Below are 9,089 nucleotides of genomic sequence, written 5' to 3'. Positions count from 1 at the left end.
AAAATGACATTCAAAAGCTTTTGTAGCACCTGAAGCCTATGTTAGCCTAAATTTTGAGATAAGCCAACATGAAAGTGATCCAATTGTTTTAAAATGCATTTGATCATTTAAATGGTTTCAAAAAGATAAAGGCCAGTTATTAAATTCATGAAATGTAGATAAAAATTCCCAGAAGGTCTGAGTATGTTCAGATTTCAATTTTTATTGTAGGTCCATCTCTAGTCATAGAGGGAAGAGGGAAACATTTGTTTAGAAAACAAACACACGTACTCAATCCATGTCAAAGAAAAATAATAAATAACAACAAAGAAAAACAGAGATTCACAAGGAAACTTCAACTCTTCACATCTTAATATGGACCCTAAATTCACTCCCGTGATTTACATAAAAATAGAAGATATTTTCCACAGTCTGAGTAAAGTGAAAGTCAAATTTACTTCTACTGACTTAGATCAGTCTGATTTCCTGGAGGAGAAAAAGTGCAGTCATGCTGAACATTTTCATTTTTTTCTCTCTCTCTTCCTCAAGAAAAGATTTATTTTCGTAGCAAGAATGATTCTCACAAAGAAACTTTACACATGGCCTAAACACTACAGTAGTCATGGTAACCTGATCTTCACAGTGGGACATCTTGATAAAAAAAGATAGACATAACAGGAAGCAAGCTACAAAGCTTATCTTTAGAGCAGTTCTGAAAGAACTTATCTAAGGTAAATGATTATTAAGTCTTTTTTTCTGTTTTAAGGTCTGAACTGTTTCTTTCTCTGTGTGAAATCAGTGTGTTTGTTCTAAACTTGTTTCAAAGTATTTACTTTAGCCTTTTTCTTTTTTCTTTCTTTTTTTTTTTTTTTTTTTTTTTTAATGTAAATATCAAAACCAGATATCCAAACTGAGCTCATGCAATGTATTACTAACTGCAAGAATATTTTTCCCCCTTTCTGTTTACCCTTTTACATCCATGGATTTCCCAATAAGGAATAACAAAACCCAGAGTGTCTAGCGGTGATTTCTAAAAGTATTTCAATTCCTTTCTGTGGGTGGCCAATTGGATTTTAAAATCCAAATTTCAAAAGTATTTAGTTGGCTTATTTCCAATAAAACTGAATGGATTTAGACATACTTGAATCTCTGGATTGACTTAGCTATCTTAGAAAGTTTAATTCCTAAAAGGATTTGATTTAACTGATGCTGATGTAAAAACCTTGTTGCCTCACCTGTCCGTAGAATATTTAAAGGACAACCCAAAAGTTTTTAGTTTCATTGAGGTTAGAAGAAAACTTCCACCCGAATCTTCAAAGTTGATTTTTCATTTCATCCACAAGCTTGCATGTTAGTTTTGTTTTTCAGTATACAGGTTATACTCTGACGTTAGAGGGAGTAGGGAAAAGACATTCAGACAGTATTGAAAAAGTTAGTAAAAATACTGGATTTTTTTACCTTAAAACCCATGCATTATCTGAAACCCCACTGAAACACATGCATGTACAGGTTTAACACAGTTTTTTAAATTATTATTCTCTATATTTACAAATCTATTTAATTTTCAGGTTCAACAGTCAGAAAAGGCTGAAAATTATTTGCACCATAAACCAGACGATTCATCTAGTTAATATAAAAAATATATTACCTCACTCTCAAAAAGAAATGGAAGGCTGAAGCTCTTACTTGTCCTTGCTCAGACAGACTGGAATATGAGCACATGTGTGAAATTTTGAAAGTTACTCAAAATGTTTAATATTTAGTTCCCAAATGTATAGTGGTGAAACAGAGAGACTGGTCCTCAGCTGATAGAAATTGTAGTAGACTAAAGAGAATATCAATGTGGTGATTAACACCTGCTGGGCTCTGACCCTGAAATGTCATCATTCAGAAATAAGAATCCTTGTGCTGTCAGTGTATTCTTTTTCCAACTCTTGAAACTTATTAATAAAAAACCACAAAACTTTATGACTTTTTTTTTTCTTTTTTCCCCCCTTTTCTGAAAGTAGAAATTCGTAGGAAAATGTAATTTTTAACTGAGGCATTAACATTTGAATTTATTGGTACTCCCAAACATGTTTTAAAAGACGTTATTTCCCCAACTGAAAGTCCTATGAATTGGGGATGGAGGGAGGGAGAAATGTATGAATGTATGTATGTATGTATGTACATACGTATGTCAAGCAGTTGTGAGAAATTATATGCTGAAACTACCAGGTATATTTGAATAATAATTTAAAAAAAAACACAAAAGATAAATCAACACACAAAGCCAATATAGATATATATATTTAGTGTATATATATATTTTAATCAAATCTCAATAAGGAAAAGTAATTTTAATTTTTATCATAAGATCATAGATAGAGATTATTTTGTCTGGCATTACTTTCTCTTCTTTTTTAAAAAAGATTTTCTATGCTTTTTTGTTCTTGTGTGTTTGGTGGGGCATTTTTTCTGAGAAACCCATGCATTTTTGGTGCCAAGATTTTCATAACTGGATGCATTACTATTTGTAATATTTTCTGAGAAGATTCTTGACATGACAGAAGATTCATAGAAACAGATTCTCTGCTAAAGTTTCTGAATATGAGTTGCAATAAAAACAGGACTTTCATATGAATTAAAAAAAAAATCATGTGTTTGACTACTAGTAAGGAAATAACAAATAATTAGCATCCTCCAAAATACACTTATTTAAATTAGTCTCCTGTTAATTATTTTTTTGAGCTTCAGAATCATCAGAGCAAAAAAATAACAAACATACTCCACTGATAATGCAAATAAAAGGGAGAGTGCTGAAGATATTGATTTGTTTTTCTTTTTCCTACAAGATTCCAACATAAATCATGGGTTTACATTCCAAACAACCTTGGTAATGCAGAGTTCTTATGAAAGGTACTGAATTTCTCCACGGTGCTGTGGTCACAGCACTAGACTGATGCAGAATGTGCAGTTATGACAGTTTTCATAATTGGTCATCTGCTCAACACATTTTGTGTCATGGCTGCTAGGGAAACTTTGTCTTTGTAGCTTATGGAATGATTTGGCACATTCCTTCCAAAATATAATTAAGTCATTTACTAATTCTCTCTCCCTTTCATGCTTTTTGGGTTGTTTCTCCTGGTAATACAGAAACACCTGTCAGGTATTTAAATAAACAACACCTCTATAGGTGATTTGGTTTTCATTGTTCATTTTAATTTTGGTGTTTTCCCAGTGTGTGAAGCAGAAGAGATTTTAACAGTTGTACTGTGAATTATACAAAATCTCACCCTGGTTTACAGTGATTACAACCCCATTAAAATCAATGCAGCAGCTCACCCCGTTATTAAGCTGTTTTTTAAGCTTCTTTCTTGACAGTACCTATTGATAGCAGAAATATGAAACAGCAGTGAAGTGCAGAAGGTACTATAAATTCTGTATTGAGTCTGGTGGAATTATCATGAGACAGAAGAAATAACTTAAGCCTCATAGCTGACTGGAATCCTGAAAAAGCCTTGTTTGCTCTGACTGAAAGCAGATCATTATAGAAGAACATCCACTTACCAGAAGGAAGAAGAGGAATTACAGCCTCCACAGTGTGTACTTACGGGATTATTTGACTAAACTCAGGATTCATTGTCACCAGGTAAATAAACAAGTCTCTCACAAATGTCTGAGAAGCATGAAAAATTAACATGATTTATGTTCTTTTCATACTCTATCAGAGCATCATTTCCCTGTACTTAAATGTTTTACTGTCTGCATTTTGGAGTTGTCCATGTGTTCCTTGTGAGCCAAAGGATATTTCTCACAAGTAGGCCTTTTGCCCCCTTACTAGATTGAGCTGTCATCATTTATGTTACTGAAAATGCTCTATCCTATTTGAAATGAACATTTTCTGCAGAATGGTATTTTATTTGATTTAAACCAAGTAGAATTTGCAAGTGGAGTTTACATCCGTCTCTAAAGCGCCATGGCAGACAACTAAAACAAATTTACTTTATTTAATTCTCACAGGACTTGGTATTTTTCAAGTAGCTGATACTTGAAAACATCCATATGTAACAACTGAAGAACCTGAAAAAGCTGAAAATTAATTTTCCTCGGGAAAGCAAACAACAAAGTGAAATTACATTCTAGCAAGATTAAACTGCAGAGTACACACACCTGGGCTAAAGATAATGCTTTGGTGTTGTGCCATGACAGCCTTTTTACCATGTTTTTTGCAGTGGAAAATATCAAGTAATTTTGAGCTCATAAACAGTTCTTTATATATAGTGTGCGTGCAAACACAGGCATAAAAACCAAACAGACAACATGTTTTCTTCCCTCAAAAATAGAAATGTCAACAATTTAAAAACTCATACAGGAAAAGACATAGCATCTACCCTATCATCCACTGGATGAGGGGTCAGTAAAAGAAACACACAGATAGCACACCCTGTCATTGTCATATCTGAGGTCAAACAAGAAAAAGCAACTTTCTAGAAGCATCAGAGCCTAGAAATTAAACCCCTTAAACCCATCACTGGGTGTACGTGTGGCTCTAACAGCCAGGCTTCCAATAGTTTCAGTAAAAGGTGACTGTGAGGCCAAAGGGCTGAAAAATATGTTTCTCAAATATTTGTCCCCACAGGTATCTTCTAACTAATAAGGAGGAAGAGTAGAGGAGTCTTTAGAGAAAGGAGTCTTTAGCATCAGCATAGTTCTCTGCAGTCCTAGCATCCATCTGCTTGTGTTAATAGCAAATGCCACCCGTTCCCTTACTTGTGGTGTGTGAGTCAACATCCCAAAATCCTGTTGATTGATGAGAGGTTTTTTTGAGCTTAGGAATCAATACCCCAGCTCCTTCAGGACACAAGGCAAGTTGCCTAAGAATGTATCTTCTTATGCCAATGACTGAAGCGTGAAACAATGGATATATTGCACTTCCATTAAAATATTTGGAAATGGATATGACCAAATATAAGTGAGCAATGAAAAGTTTCTGAAATGCCTAACTATGATGAATGTTAGTGTAACAGCCAACGAAATAACAAATATAAAAATGAAACCATTATTATGATTATAATTTGTATTTGTATCATGGAAAATTTGTTTTCAGTTAGCTTGTTTCAAGGAGTCCAACCTTCTTAAAGAGTTATTTTCTGCTTCTATACTATCATCCGAAAGCCAGTACAGGAGATGCAGAAATATATGCATATATTCTACAAACAAATATAGAGGAGATGTGGTCATAATGTACAGTATATGAAAAGGGTTAGAAAATTCTGCAGTAAGTATGGATGCTAGTACCTTGTGAGTGTAAAAGAGACTTTGGAGAGTACACATGAAATGTGTACTTTGAATGGAAGTTTAAGTGTGAAAGGAGCAAAGGACACATGTTGGGAAGGGCTTTAAAACGCTTTTTTTAAAGAAAAAGAAAATGGTCTCAGAAGTAAAATCCATCTGTCAAAGTACACAAAGTTAGAACAAGGTGAACAGGTATTAAATCAAAAGGAAAGAAAAGAAATCTGAAAACTTCACTGTTATGTGCAGCATTTCTGTTAATGAGGCTGGGGATACTTGTACATGACCTCCATGCCTAGCAGATTGAAACACCTTTGTGCAATAATAAATATATTAGCTACAGCCACTGGTTACTCAGTATCCACTACCTGGTGTATACTAGCTCTTATATCTTATTAGTGGAGGAATACAGAAGTAAAAAATATTAACTCCATAAGCAAATTTATTTTTCTGCTCACTTAGTGCTGGTCTTGATAATAGAAACTATTCTTTGAAGTGAAGCATTTTCAGAATCACTAGCTAGACAATAAAATTTCTGAGGCTTGATCCTTTTGATGTGATTAGCAAGAAAACAACAATGAATTCATTCCTGTATTTACTTTTCTTACAATCTAATATTCTCATTCAGAAAATGTCTCCATGCAGACAGACCTCCTGTACCTTACATTGAACCCTTTTGGCTCCCACTAGATGTATATTAATGCTTTTAACAGTATATTAATGCTTTTAACAATCTGTTTCAAAACAGTTCAAATCAGAGAGCAGAATGGGAAGAAAACCTGACCACTTAAATCCGTAACTATTCTGTGTCAATACCAATATTATTCAAAGGAACTGGGCAGCTATCCTGATTTATACCAACAAATAATCCTAAAATTATACCAATTTTTTTAGAGTTATCTTTTCTTTTTCCTATTTCCACCTTCAGAGAAATTAAGACAAGAATACCCACGCAATTAAAAATTTTCATACTTCGTGGAAGGGCACATTCAAGACAAGGAATTAATTTCCTTCAAATGCTAACACCAGAAGCAGATTTTCCATGAGGATGAGTTATCATTTCTGTGATTAATTGTTTCCAGTTACTCTAATGGGTTAATTTTTATACTGGATTTAAAGAAAATATAGTCTTCCTCTTAATCTTTCATCTGTCCCAATGCATGAACACATAAAAACAATTTTATCTTGCCATATGGCTATTTAAATAAAGTGATATCTGAAAGTTAAACTCAAAGCCTGAATGCTTAACTTGGAAATACTTTTTTTACAGCTGAATTGTTCTCTTGGAATGGCATAATCCATAATCTGAAATAAAAAATTAGAAAATAAAAATTAAAAAAAGAATTTATATGTATAGAAGAAGATTCTGTATAGAGGGGTTTTATTGCACTTATGAACCTAATTTCTATGGTCTTTATTGAAAATTAATAAATTAATAAATACTCCTATGAAGTAAGACTGAGAGAAATGGCCTTGAGAAAAGAAGGCTGAGAGGAGATCTTATTAATGTCTATAAGTATCTGGGGGGGTGTGTCAAGAGGAAGAGGCCAATCTCTTTTTGGTAACAAGGACAAGGAATAATGGGTTTACTCTAGAACATGGGAAGTTCCACCTCAACATGAGGAGAAACTTTTTTACTGTGAGGGTGACAGAGCACTGGCACAGCCTGCCCAGTGAGGTTGTGGAGTTTCTTTCTCTGGAGACTTTCAAAACCCACCTTGAATGAATTCCTGTGTGGCCTGCCCTAGGTTATCCTGCTTTGGCAGGGAGTTGGACTAGATGATCTCCAGAGGTCCCTTCCAACCCCTAACATTGTATGATTCTATGAGATGTACTGAAGTGAAATACGCTATAGATCCAGCTGAGATAACAACAAAATAATTATATGGCTGATTTAACTTTCTCTAACTGTCTTCAAGTCTGATTGAGCCACTCTGATGTCTAAAGAAGACCTCCAGCAGGATGTCACCTCTTCTAGGTTGAGTGGGAAGTGAAAAAGTAAAATCATCATGGTTTCATGAACCAGAAAACGTGTGATGGTGGTGGAAACTCATCTGAACATGAACAAGACTTAATTTTTGGTTTTGGTCAAAGTATTCCTAGACGATAGGATGACCCTGTGTATTTTTACAGTCCATTCTTTGTCACCAGCAAGAACTCTCTTCAGAGAGCTGCAAACATGTTTTGGTTCTGAAACTAGTTTTCTTGGTAATGATATGTGATATAAGAACATGACAGATTGATTGCAACAAAATGGAACTGCCAAGCTTTGGCATGGAAGGAGGCATAAGAAGAGGGAAACATGAAACACATTGCAATTTAAATTCTGGTGCTAGTCCAAGATTGTTTTAATTTTACTCTGAACGAGAAAAATTTACTTTTTTAAAACTCTCTGATGCTAAATGGCACTTTGGGGATGAAAACTTATTATCTCAGCCACAAATTTCTCTGTACCGTGTAGCCATGTTTAACTGAGTTTTATTAGTCTTGGACTCATTATTTTTACATTAAGTAAAGGTAAATTTAACCCTAATTGGTTTTCCCACTAAAAACAATAGAAAATAAAAATTTATCACTTGCCTGTAACTTGACAAGTATTTAAATAACTTTGATGAGAAAATACAAAACTACATAGATAACAACTGTTTTCCCTGGGTAACTACCATATAAATAATTGTCTGTAAAAGCAAAAATATAAAAAGCTTATAGTTATATGAATTGTATTCTAACAAAAAAGGATCCTCATGTGTCCCATACTGTACATATACATATAAACCACACAAGAATACATATATATTTTTGATATATAAGCAAGAGAATTTTGCATTCCAATCAAATGTATGAATTAGTGAGTAGTGTAAGGAAAATGCAGAGTACTTCCTGTAAAAGCAAACTACAGGTAAAATTCTAAGTAGAATACAGTTCCAGTGTCATAATTCCACTAAAACAACAAACTCAAATTCCTTTCTGAAAGGTCCTACTGTTCTCTTTACTACTCCTACCAAAAGTGGAGTGATACTCAGATGCAACAAACAGGTAGCAGAGATCATTTAGCTAAACCATGTTTATTGCCCCCCACCCCCAAGTTTTCAAGACTGGCTGGTGATCAGTTGCTCTATCCAGTTCATCACACAGCTGGACTGTGCTGGCAGAGAGATAGTAGGAAATGGACTGTTTCTTATGGTAAAAACAACAGTTGCCACAGGTTTACAGAACTTTCTGAATTGTGGGCCAGGTTATTAATTCATGTACAAGTAAAAAGGATACACAGATTACATTGGTCTCTATATGTGTCACTGGCTTGTTTAAATGCACTTCGGGTGTGACTCTCATCCAGAAAAAAGTGTTTAACTACATTCAGCTCAAAAAGTGACATTTATAAATCAGTAACAAACAAAAGAGAAAACCTGCTAGTCACTGCATTCAGACTGGAAGCTCTGCACTACTCTGGGAAGCTATGCTACCTGTAGCAACTATCCCCTAAAACCATGGTCCAGCTAGGCAAGATGATCAAGAACAAATGCTAATGGTGGTACACAAGCTTTTGATCTCCTAGATAGAGTTCTAATACACATATATTGAAGCCCTTTTTTAAGAAACCAACATGAGAAAGGAGACTTGAATTTGGATATCATGACAAAAGAACTGCTTTAATTTTCTTTAAAGCATCCCCAGTATGAAGTAATTAATAAGGATTGTGAATACCCAGTATTGCTGCTTCTGTTGCTCCAGAGGAACAGTAACCTGTCGGTATTCTATCCAATGCTGCAGCCTGCAACTGTTACGTGTCATAAATGCCAGGGGACCATAATATGTCACTCTTTTTAAGTAACAAG

At 34.4% G+C, this 9,089-nt stretch overlaps 1 long non-coding RNA gene across 1 annotated transcript; it reads left to right on the top strand.

Annotated features, from left to right (window-relative positions):
• The first annotated feature begins 531 nt into the window (after nt 1-531).
• On the top strand, nt 532-3,658 carry LOC139793744 (uncharacterized). Its single transcript, XR_011724765.1, has 2 exons — nt 532-710; nt 3,503-3,658. It is a non-coding gene; the product is annotated as an uncharacterized lncRNA (long non-coding RNA).
• The last annotated feature ends 5,431 nt before the right edge of the window (nt 3,659-9,089 follow it).

The sequence above is a fragment of the Heliangelus exortis genome, chromosome 2 (assembly GCF_036169615.1).
Source record: "Heliangelus exortis chromosome 2, bHelExo1.hap1, whole genome shotgun sequence".
In the NCBI taxonomy this organism is placed as follows: Eukaryota; Metazoa; Chordata; class Aves; order Apodiformes; family Trochilidae; genus Heliangelus; species Heliangelus exortis.
Note: the sequence above shows the minus strand (reverse complement) of the source record. Positions and strands in the feature narration are given on the sequence as shown.